The following is a 21,929-nucleotide window of genomic DNA, read 5'->3' as shown; positions in this document are numbered from 1 at the left end:
GGACAGATTGGGCTCCAGGAGCCTGAGCTCCAGCTCAGGCTCTGTCCCCTACCAGCTGTGTGACCTCAAAAAAGTCACTTCTTGGGACCTCAGTGTTCTCCTCTATAACACAAGAATTTTGTGCAAAGTGATCTCTACGTCCCTCTCGATGATATTTTAGGATTGGAATAATTTATTGTTTGGAAACAGCCACAGAAGAGAAAAGAAGACCTTGGAGGTACCAGTTTCAATTCAAGTTACGAAGCAGTTTGAGGCACCTGTGCTATCTTGGCAGTGCATGCGGGCTTGGGGAGGATAGGATATCGTGTTTAAGCATTCATTCACTCAGCAAACACTTATGAGCACCTACCGTGTGCAGGACACTGTGCTAAGGGTTCAGGATACAGATATGAATAAAACCCAGCACCTGTAGGGAGCCTTCCTTTACACAGAAGATAGGCACATGAAAATTTCTAAATTTTTTTAAAAAGTTAATTATTTATGTATTTAGTCCATTAGACTCTCAGATTCTTCATTACCAAGTCATATACCAAAGAGACATTTTCCACCATACAGCCCAGTGTTTACCTCACTTCTGAGAGTCACTGGGTTGAGGTAGGCCAGGGCTCCCTATTGATTGTTTTTAAAACTTTTATCATGAAAATTTTAAATATGAAGAGAGAGAGAATACAAAGAACCCTTATGTAGGTGTGCCTGGGTGGCTCAGTTGTTAGGCGTCTGCCTTCGGCTCAGGGCGTGATCCCGGTGTTCTGAGATCGAGCCCCACATCAGGCTCCTCTGCTGGGAGCCTGCTTCTCCCTCTCCCACTCCCCCTGCTTGTCTCTCTCTCACTGGCTGTCTCTCTCGTTGGCTGTCTTTGTGTCAAATAAATAAATAAAATCTTTAAAAAAAACAACAACCCCCCCAAAAAACAAAGAACCCTTATGTAATCATTACTCAGCTTCAATAATTATCAGTTCATGACCAACCTTGTTTAATCTGTAACTTCCCTTAACTCCAGATGATTTTGAAGCAATCCCCAAACAGCATATCATTTCATCTGAAAATGTTTAAGAATATATTACTAAAAAACAATGCTTCTTCTTTATTTTTTTAAAGATTTATTTATTTACTTTAGAGGGGGAGGGAAGGGAGAGAGAGAGAATCTCAAGCAGACTACCTGCTGAGCCGAGCCTCATGTGGGGCTCGACGTGGGGCTCGATCCCACCACCCCAAGATCATGACATGAGCCGAAATCAAGAGTTTAAACCGACTGAGCCACCCAGGTGCCCCACTGCTGCTGCTGCTGCTGCTTCCTCCTCCCCCTCCCCCCCACTCCTCCTCCTCCTTTTGAACATACTATCATGCTTACAATAGTCTGTTTCTTGATCTTCAGGCTGGCAATACAGATAGATATTTATTTCCCCTTTTTAAAAAATTCATCAGTTGTGTACCTATGATTTTTTTTTCAGTGTAGACATTATACTTCAATAAAAAGATTAAAAAAACCACATAACCACAATAGCACTAACATGCACAGGAAGGGAGTGAGTATGGCCTCAGGGGGCACAGCTTCTGGCAAAGCTCTCAGTAGACATTTGCAACAAAGGAGAAGGTCGTCAGGGTTAGCTAGGGGCCCTAACCGACAGGGTAGAGATGATGAAGGATTTTCCCTGTCTGCCCACAGCAGGGCTCACCCAGGTGCTTAGCATTCTCAGAGCTGCTCCAAGGTGGGACCCCGCAGAGCCGGGTCCAGGCCACGTGGGGGTTCGAGCGAGGCCCGCCCTGGCACACGGCCTGTGCACACCTGTGGCTGTCTTGCATAATAAAGGAGAGGCAAGAAACCCTTTCTTTCTCACGGAGTTATTTTCCTTCAGATGTGCCCATGAGCTGTATAACTTTTGTCTGGAATCTTTGGAAAGGCTCCCTTCTCATTCCCCACCCTCAGACTCTCTCTGTGTGTTTTGAAACAGTCAAGTATTTTGCACCTCCCCTGCCGTCACCAGTAGCACACCATCCTTGGATTCATCAGCTGCTAGGCCTGCCCACACGGTGGAGGCAGCTCCCTAAGCTTCCTTTCTTCCCCGCTCTTGGGCGATTCCTCAAGGCCCAGCATCTCTGCCGCTGACCCTCTGCAACCTCAAGGAGGCTACCGGCAGGGCCAAGGCTGTGCCCACCTCCAGGGTGGCTGGGGGAACAAAAGGGGGTGATGCAGGCAATGCACCTGCCACGTCAGTAAGCCTCCGTAAGTTTGAGCTTTTGGTATTAGTCGTTTTTATTTTTTTCAAATTTCTGTTGCAGGAAATTTTAACATTCACATCATCGAAGAGTGTTACAAGTCTCATGCACTCATGACCCAGCCGTCTTGTTCCCCTATATCTCCACCTCCCTGGCCTTCTCCACGTTTCCTTCAGCAACTGAATTATTTCAAAGGAATCTGCTTTAATTTTTACAATTGTATTTCTTTTTTTTTTTAATTTTTAGAAGATTATTTATTTATTTATTTATTTGAGAGAGAGTGTGAGCAGGGGGAGCAGCAGGCAGAGGGAGAGGGAGAAGCAGACTCCCTGCTGGGCAGGGACCCCTCCCCCAAGCGTGGGGCTCGATCCCAGGACTCTGAGATCATGACCTGAGCCGAAGGCAGCCACTTAACTGACTGAGCCCCCCAGGCGCCCCTGTATTTCTTTTCGAATAGGTAATATCGACATGACTCAAATTCAAAAAGTACAGAAGGCAAAAAAAGTCTCTCCCTCCCTCTTCACCTCTGCCCCGCCATGTGGTCGATGAAAATTAACGTCCATTATACTTTAAGACGTGGAGTTTATGTCTCTTCCTTGAATTGGGCTTGGTTGTGTGAAGTGCTTTGGCCAAAGAGACTCTAGCAAACATCACACAAGTAAAGGCTTAGTTAGAGTGTTGGTGCCCTGGGTTTGCTCCCTTTCTTCTGGGGGCTCTGACATTGCTGTGTGAAAAAGCCCCAGCTGACACAGCCAACCCACAGAAAGGTGAGCTGGATAAAATGGGTGTTTTCAGCTACTAAGTTTGGGCTGGGCTGCTATACAGCGCACGTCAACTGATACCTTCCCAGCTCCCACCCCCACCTGGGGACACTGCTTCCCAAGGGAATACGATATACCCACTTGTGAATCTGTCCAAAGACGGTCTCTATATAAATATATATTCTCCTCCCTCCCCCCTTCCCCTCTTTTTTAAACGAATGAGAACACTCAGTTCTTAACCTGGTTGTACTTGTTTGACATAACAATGTATTTTGGAGCTCTTTCCCTCCCAGTGCACGAGGAGCTTTCTTTATAGTGTGCCATCGTATGCGCAGACCATAAATTATTTAATCAGGCCCTTATTGATAGCGTTTAGATGGTTTCCAGACTTCTGCTATTGGCAGCAACACTTGCAATGAGCAACGTTACACTCCAACACAGGCGAGCATTTCCGCGGGATGAATTCCTGGCTGCGCCTGGCACGGGGTAAGTGCAGCAGGGCCGCACATGGACTGTAACCTGTGGGGAAGGAGACGTCTTCTGCTCCTCGGGCTCCCCTTTCTCTCGGGCACAGCTGTCCACTGCATGTTTCCAATGTCCTCTGCTCCTCGGGCTCCCCTTTCTCGCCGGCACAGTTGTCCACTGCATATTTCCAGTGTCCCTACTTGTCTCTTTTGCTGACAAGGACAAAGCTGCCAGTTCCGGCTCACCCCGCCCTCTACCACCCAGGGATGAGGCCAGGCAGGACTGGTGTTCCAGTGGTGAGGGGTTTTCTGACCCCTGCCTCCCTTCCCGGCCCTAGAATTTGAAAATTCTGGGAACTACGTAACTATGATTCTGTGGACAGTTCAGATAAGTTATCATTTACTGACAGACACTAACAAGTCCAATAAACGCAAGAGTCTCGGTGCAAACACACAAGCGGCTGGAGCAGCAGGACAAAGGAGCCTGTGTGTAATGAATCCTAATTAAATACCCCACTCCCCACTTCACCCCCAGGCCATTAACTCCAAGGAGCACTCTGGCTCACAAACCTCAACAGAGCTGCGGTCACCGTGAAGCGTCCTTGGCGACTCCGGAACAGGAGCTGGCACCAAGCAGCTGGTACCGTGCCTGGGTGCTCGGGGGCGAAGGGCCCACGCCCACCCCTGGTTCCGGGCCATCTCCCTCACTTCCCTTTCCCACCGTCCCAAGGCCCGCTTCTCCAAAGACAGGGCGGGGCTGGATCTCCCTGCTCCCTGGGAGGAGCCACCTTCTGGAGGGGACCGGATCCCCATGGTGACCTGCTGCCCTTTGCTGGTGTCCCCATGAGGACCTGAGCTGGGCACTTGCTGTGTTTCTCCATCACCCTCCTCCCTTCTCTCCTGTTGGGCAGAGTTCAGCATCGGCTCTGTTCCTTGTCAACACTTCCCTAAACCTTCCCTTTCCTGCCCCAGGCGGGCCCCACGGCCCTGCTCGCAGCCCTCTGTGACTGCTCCCGATAGGGCGGGTGACCGCCTGGTTCGGTCTCCGAGGTGCCTGGCCCTCCTCTTCCCCGGGTGTGGAGAGAATCCTGGGCTCGGAGCTCCCCGAGCAGGGAGACAGTTCTGTCCACACCTGATAAGCCTGACGCCGAGGCGAGGTCAGAGCCCGGTGAGGAGCCGCCAGGCCTGCCACAGATAACCTGAGGACGCTCGGGACCCTCGGTGGCTCTGGGGAAGGAAAGTACCTGCACCGAGCAGGAAAGCAAACTCTGGGAAGGGGGAGAAAGGACCCAGGGCGTGGAAACAGAGTCTCTGAGGAGCACCTGTGATGTGGCCTTGGGGGGGCTCTCAGCTGGGGGTCCACTAGGGGCCTCCGGCTGCCCACACTCACAGCTGCAGACCCCAGAGACCTGGATGTCTCACTTCCGGTATCTTGGATGCTCGAGCTGCTGGAAGTCGCTCGTTGCCACGAGTTTTATTTTCTCCCGGCCTAGGCCCCCTCACTCCTGAAGTGGGCGGGCACGGTTTCCCTCCATCTTCCTGCCTAAAATAGATCTTTAATAAACCCTTTTTAGTTCATGGTTTTAAAGAAACCACGACTCTGCGTTTTGGGTGGCATTTAGTTTGGACGATAGCGAACGACGACTAGTGACTGAGCAACGTTGTACTTATGTCACCCACTTGGACCTCTCTGCACAGTAGGCATTGCCTCCACTTAGTGGGGAGCCTCAGACAGGCTTGCCCGAGCTCACACAACTTGGAAGAGGTTGGGCTGGGGTTTGAACCTGCAGGACTCCTGAGTTCAGGCTCCTTTCTCTTAGCACCCAAGTGCTGCTTTGGATTGAGGGAAAAAAACACTGAGGTCGGAAGCAAAACACTGCCGGGGACCAAAGCTTCCTCTCCTCCGGCTCATCGTGGTCGTGGGCCTGTGATCACCGCTGCATCTCTCGGCACCACGTGGAAGGCAGGCATCAACGGACCACCGAGAATAAGTACTGAGCGAGGACCAGCTGACCTTTGGTTTTGCACGTACCAGCCTCCCCAGAGGCTCATCGGTGGGGGAAGAAATGCACCCAAACCCCTTTCCTACTCCCCTAGCAGGAACTGCTGCTGGTTCTGGGTTAGTGGGAGGGAGGCGCACACCAATGTTGGCTGAATATTTCTAAGGCTCCTTAAACGGCACTTAAATGATAATAAAAATAATAAACTGTCAGACTCTTTCCCTTTATTCTAGTCCCCAGTCTCTTACAGACGGTGTGGCTGTGGGCACTTGGGGAAGTCGTGTACCTCCCAGAGGCTCGTCTCTTCGCTTCTAAAGCAGGATAACGGCGGTAACGTGCTAGAAAACCCAGTGCTGTGCACAGCGTATGGAGCACCAAAGGGCCTCAATCAATGTTTCGTGTTTGAGCGAATGAAATATAGGGATTCTTCTATTTCTCTTGCATCTCCTGCAGCACCTAACATGTTCTGGGCTTGTGCCTGATTAATGAATATTTTGAGGTTGTCTTTATAGTTCAGACTGACGACAGGATCCATAAAAAAAAAAAAAATTAGCTCCACTTAAACACAGAGAAACTCTTGTTAAGAGAGCCGGTGATTTGCTGCAGGACCCATGGGGTGTTGTGGTATTGGAATTAATAATAAAGATTTGTTAATTCTCTGCTTTTGCCCCGGCTGCCTTCCAAGAGGTGATGTGGAATCCTGCTGTTTCTGCTCCAGATAAATCAATGATAATCTTCAACCCAGTGAGGGGCAAGTCATAGGGATGTACTCCCATGTCAATGGCACGGCTAAAAGCAGATTTCTTGGAAGTCATTTACGAGAGGCTTTGAATTTGCCAGATTGCTTGCTGAGCCTAAAATACTGCACACATGTGGCGACCTTGACTTGGCTATTTCCATGAATCCTCTTTTCCCTTAAGCCGTGGCCGACATTTCCAAGTCACACGGCAGGGATCTCCGTCTTTCCACTAATGATCATTGTGCAGGTCTGGCCCATTCTCTGTGCACCGCTCACTTCCTGGCATTGATTCGGCTCTGATGGGAGTGGAGGGGAGGGGTGGGGGGCTGCATGTGACCTTCTCTTCCCTTTTTAGTTCCTTTGTTGGGGCCACTTTTGGGTAGGAGAACCTTTTCTCCGTCCTTCTGTCCACTCCTCCACCTCTTTATTCACCCACTGTTGAATGCAAAGCACTACGGTGGCTGTGAGCGTACAGAGACGGGGCAAGGTGTGGACTTGGCTTTTGAAGAGCTGAATGTAGGCAGAAAAAAAGACATGTGCCTGAATACTGCTGACACCCCAAACATCAGCAGTGATTATCTCCAGGTGGCAGGTTTAAGAGTGGTTTTTATTTTCTTCTTTGTGAGTATCTGCATTTCTGATTTTTCCTTCAATGAGCATATATTAGTATGTGTGCAATAAAAGTCATTCAAAGGGTGAGTACATGGTAAACAGGTGCTGAATGCACAGGGAGGCATGGATGAAAGTACGGGAGAAGAGAGAGGAGGAGTGTTATTTCCTGTCCAGACGGATTTGAAGAGGCTTTTGGAGAAGGTCATCATTGAGTTGAGCCTTGAAGTTGAAGGAAGGCCTAACAGTAGACAGCTGTGGGATGGTCTGCCCTGCACTCCTCTCGTGTGACTGTCTCCCGGCTCTGTGGCACGGTGCTAAGAGCTGCCTGGTTCTCAGATGGCCTTGCCCTTATCCCCACGGTATCGTATTACTCCTTAAGAAAGACCCTTGTCTAAAAGCTCCGAAGGGCCCTCTTGGGGAAAAGCAGGAAAGCTAAGGGCACAGATTTCAGAGGTGAGGGTTGGTGGCCATGCCCCCTGCTCTTTCATTCTGTAACTAAGCACGGGCAGCTAGAACCCTGGCCTTGGACAATTTCAGCCCTTGTCACATTCTGCCAACTGGCACACTCTAGCCATTTCAACTCCTCACTCTCTACCCTCCACCATTCCCTGGCTTCAACACCTTGTCTGCCCGGGAAGAGTGTTCAGAGAATATTGACCTCCCCACAGCTCAGGTGTTTCTCCTCGGGGGGTTCCTTACCCCAAAACACATGCTCGGCCCAGATCGATCCGTCTGACTGTGGCCCTCTGGGTGAGATGACTGTGTGGGTCGAGGCAGCAAGACCACGTGGACTGTTTCTGTTTTATGTTCACCTAGTTGCCTTAGCAACAGGAAACAGGAGGAGGCACAGCATTACCTACTAGGACCTCGATCCATCGAGAGGCAGCGGGAATGAAGTCTGGAGGGTAGGGTTCCCACCTGGGCTCTGCTGGCCACTAGGAACCAGGCGCTAAGCATTCAAAAATGAACATGATGTGGTCTCTACTCCCAAGCAGCTCCATCTATTAGGCAGTTACTCTGCCTGAATTAAATCTCTCCCGATAATACTGGATAGAGTCACCAACCGTGAAATCCCCAAAGTGTCACCTCCCACCCTGCAACCGTTATGGTATTCCAACAGAATTCCACTGGGGCTGCATCTGTGATAGGAAAAGGCCTACTTCTCTTAAAGTTGGTGGAAGGGTAAGCAGGATCAAGGAGCAAAGATGGAAAGCCTTAAGCCGAGGCTCGTGCCCCTTCTGGCTCTGGGCCGGGCCGGGGCTGCCGGGAGATGGGAGAGGCCCCTCGGCTTGGTGAGGAAAGCCACTGGAAGCAGCCTGCTGGACAAGGGCTGAGAGCTGATGGGGAGCTGAAGAACAGCTGCCAATGGATGTCAGAAGAAAACCTGAAGCTCATTCTTTGAACGCTCACGCCATTAAGGTCCCATTTCCACGGGTGGGGAGTTGGGAGCCACACTCCACCTATAGCAAATAATTTTCTGCAATTGACATGTAGAATCTTCAAGGCAGAGGCCTAAAGGTCCAAACCAGCTCTACAACGGGGGGTCCCATCACTAAAGCCCGAAGAGAACCGTTTAGCATTTTTACCTCCTTCTCTACACCGGGTCAACCGTGCCTTGTTCTACGAACAGAAAAAGCATTCATCAGCCTTTTATACTTTCTTAAAGCAGCTTTTATCTGCTCAATAAAATGGTGGTGAGGGGACACATTTCCACACGCAGAACCCAAATTTCCAGGCCAACATAGGGTTCCAACGATACACAACTTAACTTATAGAAAACCACTTCTAACTTAGCTTTCTGCTTTCCTCTGCAGAATTTGTAGCCCAAACACATACTGTGGGTTAAACTTGGCAGATCTGAAGGCACGAGTGAAAGGGATTCAGAAAACCCACGTCTGACTGAGTTCATGATACAAGCAGGAGCATCAGAAGGGAAATTAGGGCCCACATGGTTTCATTTTTAACGTACAAGGACATAACCCACATCGCAGAAAAGACATTCTTCGCTTTGTTTTGCTTTTTAAGACCACCTTTACATGAGCCTGTCTTTTAAAAAAGCAAAGAAATGCCGTAAGAACCGGACCACTGGGGCAAGTGGCAAGTGGAGCTGGGCTATCCTCATGTTGTCAACACAGAAAATTAGACCCAGGGGCGCCTGGGTGGCTCAGTCGTTAAGTGTCTGCCTTCGGCTCAGGTCAGGATCCCAGGGTCCTGGGATCGAGCCCTGCATTGGGCTCCCTGCTCAACGGGAAGCCTGCTTCTCCCTCTCCCACTCCCCCTGCTTGTGTTCCCTCTCTCACTATCTCTCTGTCAAAGAAATAAATCTTAAAAAAAAAATTAGACCCAAAACTTGGAAGAGGCCTTAGAACTCATCTCGTTTAAGGGCTTTATCTTCCACAACCCCCATAATAGAAGTAGTAACTTGGAAATCTGGAACCTAATATAAATATATATTGGTTGTATATTGTATGTATGTATACTATGTATATACGTGTATCGGATGTACGTAGACTAATGTATACTAATATACATTGCATAAAGAATGTATATTAGTTTGCTAGGGGGACTATAACAACCTACCACAAACTGGGGGCTTGAGCACCAATCTGTCTCACGTTCTGGAGGCCAGAAGTTTGAGATCAAGGTATAGGCAGTGTAACTTCCTTCTGAAGACTCAGTGAGATGAACCGTTCCACCCTTCTTCCTAGCTTCTGGCGTGGTGCTGGCCATCTTGGGCACTCCTTGACCTGTGGAAGCATCGCCCTGATTTCTGCATTACGTATTTACGTGGCATTAGCCCTGAGTACACCTCTCTCTCTGTCCAAATTTCTTTTTTTAATAAGCACACCAGTCATATTGAATTAGGGCTCATCTTAATGGCCTCATCTTAATTTAATTAATTCTATCTGCAATGACCCTATTTCCATATAAGGTTAAATTCTGAGGGACTAGGGTTAGGATCTCAACATATGAATTTGGGGAGGAAACACAGTTGGACCCATCACAGAACCCAGCCTACACAGCTGGTCCTCACAGCAAGGCTGCAAGCCGGGTGTACTGTTCCGTAGACATTGCAGGCAATGAGAGGTGGGCGGTACTGAGGGTGGGAGCCAGGCTGCCTGGGGTGGTAGCCCAGTCCCACCCCCAATGATTTAATGAAGGTAGATAAGTTGTTTTGTCTCCCTGTGCCTCAGTTTCTTCATCCCTAAGACAGGATAATTTGGGTCCACAATTTCAAAACCCTAAAAGCTCCAAATACCAAAAATTGTATTTATTACTCATTTGACAGCAAAACTTGACCTGAGATAAATTCATTTGGCATAAAAAAACTGTCTTGAGTTGATATAAGGCTACTTATCGTCTTTACTTATGCAACGTATACGCCTGCCTACAGAAATATTAGCCTGTCTGGCTGCAGGATACGGCTGCAGATGCTGTGGGAGGTGATGTAGCCGGGACACACGCACTGTATCACCTGTCTCAGGCTCCCGAATTCTGAGGTCGCTCTCCTTGGTTTACAGGTGGCTGTCTTCTCACTGTGCCCTTGCATGCTCTTTCCTCTGGGGGTGTCTGCGTCCTAATCTCTCCTTATAAGGACACCAGTCATATTGGACTGGGGTCCATCCCAGTGACCTTATTTTTCATTTAATTACCTCTTGAAAGGCCCTATCTCCAAATGCAGTCACATTCTGAGGTACTGGCAGTAAGGACTTCAATGTGTAAATTCGGGGGGTGGGAGTCACAATTTACCCCATAATATTATTTTAAGAAATTAGATGAATCACCACTCATACCAGATGTATCTCATACACTTGCTGGCTTATTTCTGCCCCAGTGTTTTTCAAAGTGTGGTCTGGGACCACCTGCAATCAAATCACTTGGGCCCTTAATAAAAATAAGCCTGCCCCAAGCCCCCGAGTCAGAATCTGGGGGAGGTGACCACAGGGCCTGGGTACGGAGCTTGCTTGTTTCTTACATTCGTGTGGAAGCTTAATTAAGGGGATTCAGGGAAAACTATAGAGCACGGTTGCTCCCCATCCCCAGCCCGTGGTCACTGCAGTCCCCCGGGTGAGGGCAGGAGACAGGGAAGCAGCCAGTGGGAAGTCTGAGTGAGGAGCGCAGTTCACCCCGATGCTCCCCCAGTGTGGTTCACCCCACAGGGCCACGACACACCCTGCATTTCTGCTCAGAGCTAGCCTCCTGGTCCCCGTCTGAAGAGGCAACACCGAGCTTTGCAGTGTAGATGCCCGCAGAAGGGGCTGCCGGTGGCGGCGTTCTGCAGAGCCAAGAGCTGAAGCCGAGAGCAGAGGAAGAGGGGAGGTGGTTCAGGCCGTTGCTGAGTCTGCTCCAGTGTCGGGCGCTGCTGTGGGAGGCGGGTGAGGGGTCGTGCTGGCTCCCTGCAAGCTCCTCTGGAGGGCACGGTGTTGCCATCCCCACGAGCACAGCCTGTTAACCATGACCCACAGCCTACACGAGCCTGCTGGGTGGCTGTCTGCTCTAGGTGCCCGTGGCCGTGGCCGTGGCTGTGGCTGTGGCCGTGGCCCAGGCCTGTATCAGGGTGGCCCACGGTCTCCCACGTCTAACAGTCCAGCCGAGCAGCGGGGAGTGGGACTCTCACTGGAAATGATCTTCCCAGCACTATGACAACAAGTCATCACCAGAGCTAAGGGTGACGAACCATCCCGCACCTTTCTCTGCTGGTTCCAGCTCAGATTTCTCGTGCCTTAAACTACTTGCCTGACTGAAAATGTGGTGACTCACCGGGACTGGGATTGAATAGAACAGGCAGAAAGTGCTTTCTTCTGAGGAACTGTCAGAAAACAGCGTAGCACCTGAGGTCCTTCATTTCAAACATTGCTCCTGTCAAGGGGGAGGCATATTTCTTATTCTCTCAGCAGAGTTGGAGCTGCCGAGGAAAGCAGAGCAGTTAGGATGCGTCAAACTTTGGCATTTGCACTAGACAGAGTTTGAGGAAATGAGGCAGGTTCCCTTGAAAATCTCCTCCTCATCGTCCACCCAGTGCAAGGTGGGCCCCATTTTTGATAGGGCTCAGTCTCTGAATCCTGAGTACCTCAATGACTTAAGAACTTTCTGAAGCTGGTAATTTGGGAACTGCATGGTTTTTAAACTTGAATTAATAAAAAAATAGGATAAAAAAAATCATACTGTCAATAAACTGTGTTTATTGGTCCTCTCAGTCGCACCTGAATTCCACAAGCTGTACATTGTGGCATATCGGAAAACATGGTATTCTGAAGTCAGACCCGGATTCAAATTCTACGTTTGCCACTTATTAGCTGTGTGATGTTGGCCAAGTTACCTTCCTCTCTGAACATGTGTTTCCTTCACTGCCAAAGGGGAATTGGTAGTGTTGTAATGAATGGCTACGCTGTAATGAGTATTAATCAAGGGGTCGTGAATGTGAAAGGTGCCGGCACAGAGTCTGGCCCATAAATGCTCATTCCTACTCCCGTCTCCTGGTTTTTTTCTGCAATTTGAAATCAGCATAATTTCTGGCTAATATTCTCATATTGGCACATTTCTGTATGTGGCTTTGCATACCTTTAGATGTCATAAATAATTCTCCAAGAAGAATTAGAAATGATGGGGATACCCACCCTGAGACCAGCAGTCGCCCAAGTCATGAGAGCTGATCTGGACGGTCCAGACACCGCAGTAGGGGCAAAGCCTCCAGTGTGATTTCCAAAGACTTGGGGGCAGTGAGGTGCAGTTTCTTTTTGAAAGGCTATAAAAATTCTCTGACATGGGATGAGCAGGGGCGGCTCCACGACCACCACAGGGGGCCTGCCCTCCCCCACGGGCCTTCTGCCTCCTTTTCTACATCCTGCCCCCCCCCACCTTCTGCCCTCTGGTTAGATCCAGCTCCAGTCCCAGCTGACCACTTCCAGATGTCCAGCCACAAAGATCTGTCTTTCTCTCCAGCTTTTCCAGTCAGAACTTCAGGTTTAGTGTTTGCTGAGTTTTCCCCTCATTCTTTTATTTGTTTGGTCTCCAAAGAAAGAGAGCCCAGTTGCACCCCTTATTGGCTGGATTATTATGGAGAAATTATTTGACTTCTTTAAAACTCCATCTTCCAATCCGTACACGGGGATCCTACATTGTTGGGTTGTTGGGAAGGCTAACGGGAATAAGATGCGTTATCAGGGTAGTTTGTAACCTGCCAAGTGCCAAGAAAAAGATAATTCAAATAAATCCTTCTTAGCATGTATCCCTTACTGGCACATAGTAAGTGCTCAAAGATACATGTTAGGTTACTTTTTGTTAACAGTCTTTGCTGTGGGAATGTTGTTTCAATCCCCAAACGCACCAGGGCCTGTCCTGAGCAGTCCCCCAAGGGCTCTGTGGGGTCCCTAACATGGTTTCTGAAGGGGATCTGACATTTACGGGGTACTTGTCACGTCCAGGCTCATGCATGGGAACGTCCTTATTTTCAACCAAGGGTCTGTCACCTTGTGGGGGCAAATGATGGTCCAAGACTAAGAATCCAAATGTTAGCTTGTTCCCACCATCTCTCACCTAGAACTTAATCCCAGCAAAGTACCTTTCCTCCCCCTGTACTTTTGGGGAGTCCCTGGGGGAAGGCGTCTTGCATGTACTCACTAACATATCTGTGCCCGGATGCCGGGCACCACCCCTTCCCCTGCTCTGCCATCCCCCTCTGGCAAAGCTGCCCCGTGGAGATGACGTCTTCCTCTCCTGTTATGCTCGTTTATGGGGGTCTCATCACAGTGACCCTGTGTCTCAGTGCCTTATAGAGTATGCAGTAAATAAACCCGTCAGCGTTTAGTGACAGGTCTGTCCAGGAATCAGCCAGGGAGCCAGCCTGGGTAGGGCTAGGGCTAGAGTCGGCCATTGGTACCACGGTGATCTCAAAACTACTCCTTTCTCCCACACGGACACTTTGGCACTTGGTGAGCTCACTGTCCTTGGCTCCCTGCAGCTCTTCGCGAAAGGCAGATTGCTTGATCCCTGTGGGGTTTCCCACTGGCTCGCCAGGCACGACCAAACCTCAGCATAGGCTCCGGCTTGTACCGCCACTACCCAGATGAAGAAACAAAGGCTCAGAGCATCAAGTCACTTACCCAAGGTCATATAGCCAACAGGTGGCAGAGACTGGCGCCAAGCCCCACAGCACAAAGCCTATGTTCTTTTTGATCCAAATCCCATGATCAAAGTGGCAGCACGACAAGTTGTTCTGGTCCTGGCGTCCATACAGGACAGCATGCTGTGCTGGTCAGTTTAGCGTACATACTTTCACCCTCCCTAGGGGTCTAAGTCTCTTTCTACTTGGTTTCTACTGCAGTTACGCTTTAGGGGCAAAATACTGGAGATTCCTTGCCATTTCACCTTCCTTCTCTCCCTAGCTGCCCCCCCATAGAACTACAATTCATTTCAGTGTTATTTGGCTCATGGTTAAAAGTACTGTGGTGCTTTTACAGACGACGGAATAAGCGAGCCTTGGCTATAGCCAAGAGACACCTAAGCCAGTGTTAGCAGATAAACACAAAACCCTTGACTTCTTCCCAAAGCCTCCATACCTGGCCACCCTACACCAGCTTTCTGCTCCAGCCTAAAGGTCCTGACCCTGAATTCTCAGTCTGCCTTCTAGCCTGATAATCAGTATGGCGGACTCTGTGCCTCCTTGTTCCCACCCCAACACAGGTGTCCCTTCTAGCCCATTCTAATGACCTGCCACCTGCCCCCTTCCTGATTGATACCACCCGTTTGAGTGGGGGTCTGCACCCAGACTGGGCCCCAGCACTCTTGGCCCAGGTCTTGACCTTTTATCTTCGCTTTGCCAAAGTTCTCTTTGGGGAGCTGGATGTCCTTCTCCCCTAGATGTTATCAAGATACAAACCTTCCTCTCACCTCTAGAATAAATAACCCATTTCCTCCCAAGGCACAAGCTGCCAGACCCTAGCTGTACCGGCCGCATTCGCCAGCTGAGGAAACTCTTTGGGGACAGGGTAGGGACACACAGCAGCCTGTGTTAGCCTGAGCTGGCCACTTCTCAGGGACTCTGGGGTCGGGCGGCTTGCCACTTTCTTTGGTGGGCTCCTAATGCACCAGCAGCCACAGTTCGTGGGGGCCCGGGTAACTGGGGAAGCTGAATTTAGGCTGGATCTCTTAAAGCCCCTATTTTATATTATACACCCCCACCCTACATTCCTTGTCCTGCCATTCTTGGTTTTTCTTCACAGTACTTATCACCATTTTGACTTACTATTTGTCCGCCTCCCCTCCTCTAGAAGTAAGCTCCCTGAGATTGTAGTCTGCTTCGCTTGAACAGGGTCTAGCCCACGGAGGGCGGCTCATGACAACAGATCGTTGAATACGTTGAATGGGGGACTGGAACGGACATGGCAGGCAGGCAAGGCCAGAGTGCAATACTGAGGAGCTGGGAAGACCAGAAGCTCCCATTTCTTAGCTGACACAGAGCCCAGCTGCCTCAGGGCTGCCAGAGAGGATTTCCAAATGTCGTCCACCTTAGCCAGGGCCAAGAAAAACAAACAAAAAAAACCCCAAAGTCTATAAATACTTCCCCGTCACAGCTCTGGTCACGCAGCTTCTTATCCCAGCTAGCCTCGGAGCCATCCACCCCGCTGAAAAATCAATCGACTGTTCCTTCCTACAAGCCCTCAGCATGCCTGCACACCTCTGTGGACCTCCCTGTTACTCGCTTGTCTCCTTCCTTCCCAGACGCGAGCCTGTCTGACTCATCTCTGCCTCCCCAGCGCCCAGCACAGAGCAGGGAAGCTACGAAGGGTGTGATAAATATTTGATGAATAAACGAATGCCTGGATTCCACATGCAGAGAAAGCCAACCCCTTCTGAATTAATTATGTGACTCAAACATCAGGGCACGATGAGTTTATTTCTACTTATTGTGATTAATGATTATTTTTTTCCGAAGAGTTTTTCAATTCTGAGATGTAAACCTTTTAAACTATGAATTTTAAGATATCCCTTAAGGAGTAATATTATTTCCAAAAAGACACAGCATAATTTTTAGAGTAAAACTGATGATTATTTTTCCTTTCCTGAAAACTTAAATATCTCTTTTTACTTAGAACTGACTTAAAAAAAAATTATGGAGTGGAGTGTTTTACAGTAGTGAAAATAAAAGTCTGTGAAGAAAACCCGATGCTGTCTTTACTATTTCTTCTTGGATAATTAAACTTTCTATTTATTACCAAAAACTTTTTGTTTTTACAGGCAATAATGTATTATCTAGTTTTTCTTGGACTTAGGTGAGGGTGATTTGCTTTAAAAAGAGAAAATAATAGAGGAAAAAGTAAGACAGTTGTCTTCACATTCACAAGAAAAGAGACAATTTTCTAAATGGAATTATGAAATGCACTATGCTTTAAACCATACCGGACACTTAGTTGATTATATTCCTCTAATTCAATTATTAAAAATTAATTTAATCAGGACCATAAAATTTAAGAGGGGAAAAATTCTGCTTTGATTTATTGTTTTTCTATATTAGTTATCTACATGGATCAATTTATGGATAAATGCTCAAGTGACAAATTCATTTCATGCTGTGGAGACACCCCCCTCATCCCTGAGTTTTAGAAAGTTAAACTCCAAAAGGCAACAGTGGTATGTGCCCCAATGCTCTTGCCCGCCTCAAATGCTCTTCTACTAAGAACACCCCGATTCCCTTTGGGGAGCCATGCCTCTCCCCACTCTGTCTCCGAGGTGAAAATAGTCCTGTGACCTGGGCGTGGCCAACCAGGGATTGGTTCAGAGATGGGTACATGAGTAAAGCTGGACCAATGAGAACGTGCCCTGGGACTGTTGCTGGCACCATTGAGAAAGACGTGCTTTGCCTTTTGGGATTGCTAATGCCTGGAGCTGCTGCCTGAAAGTGAAGCCAACATAAAGGAAAGCAGATGGATGGTAAATTCAACACACACAGCAATGTGGGTGTGTCAATAAAATGCAATTTTTCTCATTTGCCCATAATCAATGTGGAGGCACTGGTTAGTAGGGGGAGACACTGGTTGAAGTAGTGGCCCAATCCAATAGTTTCAATATCCCCTTTGAGAACATGCTCGGTTTCTCAGACGGCCTTGCCCTTCTCGTGCTTCACCAATAAAGATGATGGTGTTTGGCAACCTAGACCCACCAGTACGGTTGACCTAACTGATACAATCCTGAAATATGCCTGGTGCAGGTGGTAAACAGGTGCTGCCCTGAGTTCCCTGAGCAACCCCCAGTGCCCCTTGTTCGGGACTTTTCCCCAAGGTCCTCACAATCTGTCAACAAAAAGGGTTAGTGGTGGGACAGCAGAACACCTCCATTCAGACTGGTCAGTACCTGAGCCTATAAGGACTTTTAAATGTTTTGATCACCCCTATCGGGTCTATCGGGTAGAGGTGGGGGGTGTGTGGCTTCTGTGTCCTCACGGTATTGAGAGAAAGGGAACTCTTGGCCTTGTATGATCCTAGAGCACAGCTGCCTGATGTCTTCCCACCTCGGGGCAGTGTCCACTTTTTGCCTGTCCTGGGTGGACTGCCAGCCTCTGATGTGATGTCTGAGGATGTTGAGATGGTGGTCCATCCTCTAGTCTGAGAGAATGCTCCCAAAGGTGCTCTCCGTCTGCTTAGCCTCTTCTCTGCTCTCTCAGGTGCTTCTGACTTCTGACCATGACTTTCTTACTGTCCTGATCCTGGGGTTCCCTTGGCAGCCCACATTGCTGAGTCCCCTTGTTACAGTGATCACCTCTGGCAAGCTGGTCACAGACTTGCTGCTACATCTGGGTAGGGTCTAGGCTATAAGGGGACTAGCACAGCTTGGGAAGTCCATGCTGGGTCTCCCTCGGCCTGCCCAGTGCAAGGCTACCCAAGGTCTCCCTCTCATAATTCTAGGGGGGAGGGGGTAATAGGGGAGAAGGTCTTCTTATGCTTGCAGGGTTAGTCATTACTTTTCCAATACTATCGCTCCTCCTAGGCCTCTTTCTTGTCTTGTTCTGCTGCTTCTGTCCCCCCAAAACCCCCACTTCTCTTTCTTGTCTAGACCTCTCATACATAAAACTCCAATTTTAGTCTACCAAACCCAGTTCTTGATCTGCTAAAGAAAGAAGGTAATGGAATATAGAGGGTACTTTCTCAAGGTAAGAGCTTGAATCACATGGCCATTGTCTTGCTACAAACTCTACTTTTGAATTGTGAAGCTGAGTGCCACTTCTCCCTTATCTTTGCCTACCTTCTGGGAAGAATCTTTACCCCCTCACCCCAACCAGGCCGATGAATGCCTTGAGTACACGAAATTCATTTATCATAATCCTTATTATTCCTCACAACATCTTCTAAGCACCTAAAATCTAACCATACCTAAAGCCAGTCTACCCAGTTTAGCAAACTAATGGGTTCCATTTTTGGTTTAGCTGGTCAGAGTTGGGTTTCAGTCACTTGCTACCCGGAGCCCTGACAGACCTGATAATAACAGGATCTATGTCACATTATTTGTGTGGCGTTGAGCACAGTTCCACATGCAAATGAGGTGAATTAAATGCATTTGACAGTCAATGATTGATGCCATGGCTAGACCCGTGACTCAGACAAAGCTTGTTTTGAAGAGCCCCTCAAGTCCATCCCTAAACCTTTCAAGTGCTTTGCTTCCTCTCACATTGTAGAAGAAAAAGAATGAAGGAAGAGGAATCCTTCCTTCGGATTATATGGGACAGAATGCCTTCTCCTCCCATTCATTCCTGTGGAGGTTGCACTCAGACCCCGTTCTAGTTCTCCCTATTGACCCGTCCTGCCTCTCTTTACCCTGTCAGCATGTTTCAGTTTCTCATAGTAAAAAGACACTAACAGAAACTCACCCGGCCTTCCCAGCTGTCATTTCCCCTTCTCTGCCCAACCGACTCTTCTGAAGCAGTGAGCTACACCCACTCTCCCCGCTGCTTCTCTTCCCTGACTCCATTTGCCTCTAACGCTTGTGACCCGGTTTCTGTTCTCATGACCCCACCGAAACCGGGGTCATACGAGTCATCAGTGACTTGACTTCCTCATCGTCCAGCTCAATGGTTACATTCCAGTGTTCACGCGCTGGGTATCTCTGAGGCATTTCCCACTCCTGATCACTTCCTCACACTAGAGAACCTCTTCATTTGCACTGCTTGATGCCATTTTTTTTCCTAGTCTTCTTCTCACTTTTTTGCCCTCTCCTCAGGACCTCTATTTGACCCTTAGGAGCTGGTATCTGTCAGGTTCACTTCTCGTCCATCCCATGATCTTCCCATTCCGCCTGCTCTCTCCGGACCATCTCAGCCCAGCCCCAGCTTCAGTGACAAACTCTGTGTTGACTGTTTCCCAGGGGGCACTTCCAGGCCCCTCTCTGGTGGGCTCGGCACCCATGTTCCTTACTGCATTCTGGAGGTCATCCCTGGAAGTCCCATGCACATAAAAAAAAATGTGTTAAAAACATGCCATCTTCCTCTCGGGGTATTTCTATTCCTCCAGTCACTATCACAGCAAATGGTACCACTATCCATGAAGCTGTACAAAGTACCTAGGAATACTTCTGGATCCTATTTTCCCTTCCCTTTCCCTGCTTACTGAGACAAGACCTTGTACCTGGCAGTATATAATGCACCCCTAGAGCCGTGTGCATGAGTAGATGAATGAACTGTGGGACACAGAAAATTAGGGCTAACTTGAGTCTAAAGCTTGATGTATTTTACCTTTTACAGTTTTCCAAGGCTCCTTCATTAACATGAACGTGTTGTTCCAGATGGTCTTCAACTCTGATGATCTATGATTCCAGACATTTCTGATCTGACACCTTAGGTGCTTAACCACTGTTCCTTGTCATTGACGTAAATCGATTGCTCCTTCTTGTACCTTCCTGCCTTCGAAAAGAGGAGAGAGGCCCTGTAATAAAGTAGGACTTCAAACATAAATTAAAGCACCTTGCAGAACGCGTTTCATTCTGATAAGAGGTCCTGCCGTATCTCTGCAGCCACCATGAGTCACAGTGAGAGTTGGGAAAGGAGGAAGAGGAGAGGGCAGGTGGGAGCAGCTGGTGGAAACATAAACAGAGACGGTTTCCTCTTGTCTCTGTAGTACCAGGTCATGTCACCCTGTGTGTGTCTCACCGAGTACTGCACAGGGGAAAGTACCTTCCCTCTTGTTCTGCATGACTTCGTCTGGAAATGAGTATCGTGACGGTCTCATGAACGCCTATGTGCCTACCGCTTCTACCTGTCAAAATACTGCGTGAACACTTATTTGAGTGCCTTCCACGTGCAGTGACCGTGCTAAGCAATATGCACCTTTTCTCATTTAAACTCTGCGACCCAGCAGGTAGGTCCTATTTTATCTCCTTTATGCAGACCAGGAAACTACGGCTTAGAGGTTAACCACTTCACTAAGGCCATCCAGCTAGTAGCATAGTCCTGCAAATCATCAAAATCACACCCAGGTCTGTCTCATTCTATGCCCAAGTCTGGGGCAGCCATGGTTACACTGCTTCTGATGTATCCGTGGTAATCTTTCATACCATACATACATTTAGTACACCGCATCCAGGAGCTTGATAAATGCTCACTGAAGGAGTACCTAAACCATGCCAGTAAGAGCTGGATCTGGTCCCAGGTGCCAGAATTCAGAAATGCAGCTTTGGTCACTTCCCACCGCTTCTTCGGGTCAATTTCCTCATCTGTAAAATGGAGGCATGAAGCAGACGCCCTGTAAGGAGCCCGTGATTTAGCTTTCTGTGGCTCTCATCCAACGGTGCGGGGTCCCCAACGTGCTGCCAGGAAACGGAGGAGAGCCGCACTCTAGCAGCTCCATGCTCCTGGGGCTGCCCCCGGCCCCACCACCGACGCACGCGCCGCCCCGGCCGCGGGAGCCCGGAGCCCCGGAGCCCAGAGCGGACGCGGCCCTCTCCACGCATGCGCCGCGCCCGGCCGCCGGAGCGGTTACGCAGGGAGCAGAAGCGGGTCGCTCCCCCGGCAGTGGGGAAATCGGGGTTCCCCGCCGGGAGGGGGAGCGCCGACCAGGAACCAGCCCACAGGGCCCGCTCCCGGCCCTCCTTAGGAAAGGCCAGAGCCTCTCCCCAGGCCCCTGGGAGAGCGGCTCCCCGCGGAGGGCGTGTTCCGGCCCGGCGTCCTGGCGCGGGACGTGCCGGGCGGCACAGAGAGGCGGTCCCGGCCGAGCGCGGGGGGAAGCGCTCTCCCGCCCGGCGGCCTGGGGCGGGCCGGGTTTGCCTCTCGAAAACCACACTCCTGATCAAAACGAGAATTTCTGAGGTCACTGGAGACACGTATCTGGCGAGGGGTGGGGAACGGGAGGTGTGAGGCGTCCCCTGAGAGTACAGGCTGCTGAAGGAGAGCAGGCGGGGCCCCCAGGCCCGCCCCTCGCTGCTGCTTGGGGAGGAGTAACAAACCTGGGCAGCTCTTTGTCCACGCTGACCGGGGGTGTGCGTGTGCGTGCGTGCGTGCGTGCGTGGGGGGTATGACGTGGGGAGGGAACACGTGCAGCCTTTTCCTACTCATCCTGTGACTTATTCCTCTTCCTGCGGCACAGACCCTCCTCAGAACTTGAGGTTTATTATTTTTTTGAAATCGGGGAAGAAGAAAGGAGACTAATCAAAAAGTTCCCTGAATGGTGAAAATAAATGAGATCTCTGCATTTTGATTTTGCCCCTTGGATCCCCTCAGTCCTTCCACCACTTGGGCATCTTCGGAATGTCCCGAGTTGGAGGTTATCTTTTCCCTCCTGAGTTAACCCGGGATGGCCTTTCCGAGGGTTGGAGCAGTGGGCTGGAGGAGCTGGGAAAATGGAGCACTTCTGCCAAGTTGTCATTCATGTTGTCACTGTTAAGGGTATGACTTGGTCCTGCTAGGACTTAAAGGAAAGTCTTTCCTCAAACAGGGATTTTTCAGGCCATGGTTAGTGCTGGGAAGGCAGAGAGGGTGGTTGCCTTGAATTTTCAGGCGGCCTGGGCCAGCCAGGGTCCGTGTGTGTGCTTTCGTCTGTCAGAATAAATGCAGCGCTGAGCTCACCACTCCCAGGAGATGTGGGAGAGAGCTGCTTGTGGAATCACTGCTGACATCAATTCATTTAGGATTACTCAGTTTACTTTGAGTTCATTT

At 49.5% G+C, this 21,929-nt stretch overlaps 2 long non-coding RNA genes across 4 annotated transcripts; one reads left to right on the top strand and one right to left on the bottom strand.

The window, feature by feature from the left end:
* The first annotated feature begins 3,108 nt into the window (after window positions 1-3,108).
* Window positions 3,109-5,654, top strand: LOC148108430 (uncharacterized). The gene is made up of 3 exons (XR_015727920.1): window positions 3,109-3,464; window positions 3,978-4,082; window positions 5,263-5,654. It is a non-coding gene; the product is annotated as an uncharacterized LOC148108430 (long non-coding RNA).
* On the bottom strand, window positions 5,643-21,234 carry LOC123801748 (uncharacterized). 3 transcript variants are annotated; one of them, XR_015727908.1, is made up of 3 exons: window positions 19,515-21,231; window positions 9,374-11,699; window positions 5,643-8,413 (listed from the first exon to the last, which is right to left on the bottom strand). It is a non-coding gene; the product is annotated as an uncharacterized LOC123801748 (long non-coding RNA). The 3 variants fall into 3 exon arrangements; XR_015727910.1 differs by having other exon boundaries at window positions 5,643-9,540; window positions 11,555-11,699; window positions 19,515-21,229; XR_015727909.1 differs by lacking the exon at window positions 5,643-8,413 and having other exon boundaries at window positions 9,650-11,653; window positions 19,515-21,234.
* Window positions 21,235-21,929: the final 695 nt, after the last annotated feature.

The sequence above is a fragment of the Ursus americanus genome, chromosome 20 (assembly GCF_024610735.1).
Source record: "Ursus americanus isolate L20-20 chromosome 20, mUrsAme1.1.p, whole genome shotgun sequence".
NCBI classification, from domain to species: domain Eukaryota; kingdom Metazoa; phylum Chordata; class Mammalia; order Carnivora; family Ursidae; genus Ursus; species Ursus americanus.
The sequence above is the reverse complement of the archived record's forward strand: the minus strand, read 5'-3'. Positions and strand labels throughout refer to the sequence as shown.